The sequence below is a fragment of the Curcuma longa genome, chromosome 1 (genome assembly GCF_044706935.1).
Source record: "Curcuma longa cultivar G26 ecotype Majalengka, Jawa Barat chromosome 1, ITB_CL_G26_1.1, whole genome shotgun sequence".
Taxonomy (NCBI): Eukaryota; Viridiplantae; Streptophyta; class Magnoliopsida; order Zingiberales; family Zingiberaceae; genus Curcuma; species Curcuma longa.
Window position 1 is genome coordinate 23364266 of NC_133861.1, and position 6126 is coordinate 23370391.

Here is a 6126-nt window from a genome sequence, read left to right on the forward strand (position 1 = left end):
TATATTAAAGTAGCAGACTGACAACCCTAGATTTGTAATGTGTCACGAGTAGGGTTGCAAATTAGAATTTATAAATTTATCGAAAACCCACGATAAATACAAGCAAATCAAGTATAAAGGCCTCGAGTCATATTTTTCCAAAGACTAGTAGAAAATCGTTTAAGTTGAGCTTTCGAGTCGTTCTTTTTGGGATTTTCTATAAAAATGGGGGGTTTTGGGGTTTTGAAATGAAATGCAAATTAAAATCAGTAAATAAATGAAAAATGCAATTCTCTATCCTAAAAATGAAACTATAAAACCAAGGTATCAAGGTAAACCTAAAATGCAATTCGATGCACAGTAAGAGAATGAAACCTACTCTAGTTATACTCTAAGGCAATTCCTAAAATGCAATGAAAAAGGCTTAAACTAGGCTATCCTAAATCAACAGATTGGCACACCACTCTAATGTGGCACGGAACAGTGATTTGGTAAAGAACCAAATTGGCACAACACTAAACTAACTATACAAATATCATGCATTGACTAGGCAAATGGTATTCAAGGGTTTTTATTTTTAACAAGGTTGTAATTGAATCCTACTGATACGAAACAGTAAAAAGAATCTCAGAGTTTCAGACGAAGGGTTTCAGATTGCATTTAAAGGGTTAAAACTAAGCTAATTAAACTTTAAAACAATTCAAAATCCAAACACAAGCTAAGCATTAATCTAATGACCAAATCAACAAGGTTGCTAACAAATGATATAACGAAAACATTCACAATCAAAATTCAGAAACTGTCGAAATCAGAAACTATCAGAAACTCATCCACTGCTTCCCAATTCCGATTGTTCCTACTCAGCTGGGCGTCAAACCAGCTGGTGAATCCACAATGTGGCTTCACTGATCCAATTGGAGTCTTCCCATGGTCGTCGGGTGGTTTTCTAGTTGCCCATCATTTGAAAAAAAAACCAGAAAAACCCTCTCCGACCTTGATAGAAGCTGTGCAACGGCTGTTTAGATGACAAAACTGAAATCCTCCGCTTCTTCTTGCTCCGATGATGCTTTTGATGATACAAGGAACCTCCAAGATCCTAGGAGAACCCCTCCAAGAACCTCTGGCTCGGATTGAACAGCAGGTGGCCGGAACTGCTAGAAATAGGGGTGTTCTGCGCCGGAGAAACCCTCTCCACCGCGAGACTTCCAGCCGTCGGATTTTGCCCAATCGGCCGACGTTCGACTCCTCAGAGAACAAGGATTGCAACGGAAGTCGTTTGGGTGGACGGGGGCTCGCCTACACGTACGTCGATGGGCAGAGTAATGCTTCCGCGGGGACGATGCACAATGTCGGGCGGCCACTGTTCATCCCGAAGGTTGCGGCTTATATACCTTTAATTAATCAAGCAATCTCAGCCGTTGATTTCTGAATCCAGCAGTCAAAACTTGATCTAGGCTCTAGGGCAGCTTAGGGCTTCCAAAAATTTGAGGGATCTTGATCGGACTTGATCTAGGTCATGTCCTCCATGTTGGCTTGATCAATTTGAGCAAATTGGCTTGATTTGGCTTGATTTGATCGCGATTGAGCTCGAGTTTGATCCGATTTGAGCCCTAAAATCAATTAAAACTCAATTAATGCAAAAATTGTCATTAAATCATGAAAATTATAATCAAGCTTCAAATTATGCCACATGACACAAATATAATCAAATCGATTCATTTAATAATTTATTTTCATGCAAAAATCCAAAATTGAATCGATTAAAAATGCATAAAACTCTAACTCATCACAGACCCCTAATTAAAACTTCAAGTAACAACTAAATAGTCACTCAGAATAAATTCGAGATTATCTTATAATCTCAAGGATCTCACATAGTAAAAAAAACATAGATCAATTTTTCTGCTACCCTTATTGTCACTATAACACATGTGGCATGAATTATATGTTACGATATTATTCTCTTTAATACTAAATAGCATGGTTTTCTCAAATACAACATCATATAGATTTTGATCTAGACATTCTCAATGTCTAATCCTGAATTCAACTCATAAATTTTAATCTGACTTCTAGTAGGTTTAATAAATGGTGAGTGCATTTACTCCGATCATCAATTTCCAAATGATCTCATCTTGATACTATTATCAAGGCGAACCCTCTTACAAGTATGTCTTTATTCAGAGTTTCATTAGTTGTCCCATAAGCAATGATCTTACTTCTATTTATACTTAACAAATAGAGATGATTATTCATATGAGAGGACCAATTTCAATCAGCCAACATGCTCACTAAGATTTTATCCAAATATAACAAAGACATATACACTCAATAGATCATGACATTTCACATATCTAATTGTCTTTACAATATGTTACAATCTATGAAGTCCCAAAGATTTTACATGTTCTTGAAATGACTCTTTAGTCAATGACTTAGTAAAATGATCAGCAAACATAGCACGTGTAAAAATATACTATAAAATTATCTATTTTGTCAACAATATATCTTATAAAATTATACTTAATAACTATATGTTTACCCTTGCTATGATATTTGAGATTCTTAGAAAAAGCTATAGTAGCTTGATTGCCACAATACACTATAACAGGACTTCCACTATCTTTAGCAATCTTCAAATGATTTAGAAATTTTCTTAACCAGATAGCTTCTTGTATCGTCACTGAACAAGCCACATACTCAACTTCCATTGTCGACAGTGCTACACAAGCCTATTTCTTGTTGTTCCATAAGATGGCGCTACATTCAACAAGAAGGTATATAGCTAGATGTAGATTTTTTATTATTAAGGTCCCCTATCCAATCTACATCTATGTAGCCCTTCAAGCTTATATTAGATTCGTGGAAATAAAGACAATAATCTATTGTCTCTTTAGATATCTGAATATCTTCTTCATCGATTTCTAATGTCTCAATCCTGGATTTGATTAGAAACAACTAACTAAGTCAACATCATGGCTGATATCATGACGTATACACAATATAGTGTAGATTAAACTACCAATAACACTGGCATATATATTTTTTTCATCTTGGTTATTTCCTCAATAGTCTTAAGACATATACTTTTATTTAGAACAATACCTTTCACTATAGATGTTTGTTCAATGTTGTAATCTGACATATTGAAGTGTTGTAGCATCTTAGTAATATAAACATCTTGAGACAGACTCAAAAGTCTTTTTGACCGATCTCTTATGATTTTTTACTTCTAAGATGTATTTAGTTTCTCTCATATCTGTTATATTAAATTGTAATAAAAGTCATGATTTAATTTCTCTCACAAACTTTATATCACTTCCAACTATTAGCATATCATCAACATATAATGATAAGATGACAAACTTTCCCTTTTTCCTTTTTTATGTAAACACAATGATCCTCATTAATCATTTCGAAACCATGAGATAGAATGATGTCATTAAATTTTATGTTCCATTGTCTTAATGTCTGCTTTAAACCATATATAGATTTTTTAAGTCTACATATTTTATTCTCTTGGTCTTCAGCAAGGTAACTTTCTGGCTGTGCAATATAGATTTCCTCATCTAGTTCACCATTAAGAAAAGTTATTTTTACATCCGTCTGATGTAATCTAAGTCAAAATATGCTACTATAGCTAAGATGACACGAATTGACATAAATTTTACATAGGAGAAAATGTCTCTTCAAAATCAATACTCTCTAGTTGGGTATATCCTCTTGCAACTAGACAAGCATTGTATCGATTAATTAATTCATCCACTTTTTGCATAATTTTGAGAATTCACTTATTCCCAATAGCCTTTCGACTTAAGGAAGATCGACTAATTTCCAAACTTGATTCTTTTTTATAATCGTCATTTCTTCATCCATTGTAGCTTTCCACTTTTCTTTAACTGGACATCTTAATGCTTCCTCAATAGTTCGAGATTCTTCATCCTTAACTAAGAGAATCACTAATGCTTCATTTTTAATGTCAAATATTTTTTGAGAAATAATCTTCTGATTACTTCTTCGTAGGTTAGACTGTTGAGAACTCAACTCATTAATTGACAAATCACTTCCACTAGGTTGACTAGATTCAGACATCCCTTGTGATATATCATTGATAAAGTATCATTCTCCTCAAATAGCCGAATAATTTTATCAACTTCACCTCTCGCTAGGAACTCAATTTCGAGAAAAGTTGCATCCCTCGACTATATTTTGGAGATGGTTCCGTCTTATTGCTCACCAATGAAAATATAACCCTTGGAGGTCTTAAAATACCTTATAAAAATATATTTTTTACCCATGGGTCCTAATTTATCATATTTGTGAATACTATCATGAACGTAGGCAATTGACCCTCAAGGTCTCAGATTACTCAAATCTAGTTTTCTGCCTGTCCAGCATTCATATGGAGTAGATGGAACAGATTTAGTAGGTATTTAGTTAAGTGTATATAGGTTGCTGTTAATAATGCATTTCTCCAATAGAAAATTGACAAATTAACTTGAGCCATCATAGACTTAATAATATTTAGAATAGTTCGATTTCTTCTTTCAGCAATCGTATTTTGCTATAAAGTTCCTAGGATTGTTAGTTATCTAATAATTCCTTTATCATTATATATTATCTTAAATTAATCAGATAAATATTCACCCCCCATGGTCAGTGCTTAAGGTTTGAACCTTATGATCTAATTGATTCGCAACTTCGTTCATATAACATTTAAAGCAATCTAATACTTCAAATTTATAAGAAATCAAGTACACATACCAAAGAGCGTAAAATCATCGATAAATGTAATGAAATAGAAAGCTCCATGTCTAGCCTTCACATTCATTAGACCACAAATATATAAATAAATTAATTACAATGGTGATTCAACTCTAATTGTCTTACCAAAATGATTTCCTAGTTAATTTTTTAGCAAGACAATGCTGACACACAGATAAATTTATCTTAGCATAAGTTCTTAGCAAGCCCTCGTTAGCTAATCTATTTATGCGTTCTTGTTTTTGATATATCCTAATCTAGTATATCAAACTTCATCTATAATATAAACATCACTAGTAAGAGCAATGTTTGAAAACAATCATCAATTCCATAATTAATATTCAATTCTACATCAAGAATCATGAAATCATCCATTACAAAATCATATCCAATTAACACAAAGTTAATACGAAGTTCTACGCACTTACTGTAAAAGTTTATATAGTATTCCAATTCAAGAAGAAAATTAATAGAAACCAAATTCTATCTAATCTTAGGAGCATAAAAGACATCATGTAGAAATAAGGTACGTCCACCACGTAAGTTGAGTTTGCAAGTGTCAACTCTTTTGACTTCAATCCTTACATTGTTTCCTACATATATCCATTTGTTGCAGTTGGTATCCAACGGTACTCAACAAATGTGCCTCGCTCACAAGCTACATAGTTTGTTGCTCCTGAATCTCTAATCCACAAAGGATAAAAATTAATTAACAATATTGTACTAGCAATATAATGCTCATGAATGAAAGATAAATATGGATCTACCTTTTTTGGTTTAGTACATTCTTGAGCAAAGTCACCCTTCTTGCCACAGTTAAAGCAAGTCAGTTTATTTTTAGGTTTCTTTCCATGTTTCTTTCCTTTGAACTTCTTCTTGTTTGGGCCCAGCCCAGCAGCAACAACAGGACTAGCTCTCTTCCGTTTCCCTTCTTCTACCATTTACTTTATTCTTGGATCCAGATGCACTAACAAAACCTTCAGCCATAAAAGCTTGTTTAGAAATCCTTACAGATTCAATTCTCTCCACCTTTAGTTCAACACGGCATGAGATATCAACCAAAGTCTTAATACTTTCACTATGAGTTAGATATTGTTTTATCATCTCCCAAGAATTAGGAAGAGGACAGATGACTGCTTAAACTTGTTATTCATTAGTCAACTCATGACTAATACCTTTATCTCTCGAATCATATTTGTTATTTCTCTCATATGTTGGGCCATGATGGCATTCGGGTGCTTCGTGCAACTATCAAAGCTTGCTTATACTTGCTCCATTATATTTCTCTCTAGGGGCAACCCACACAACATGAGTTGATGGAAATTGCTTATACTCATACACCAAGTCATCAACCATAGAACTAATTAGTACCTTTGGAGTAGA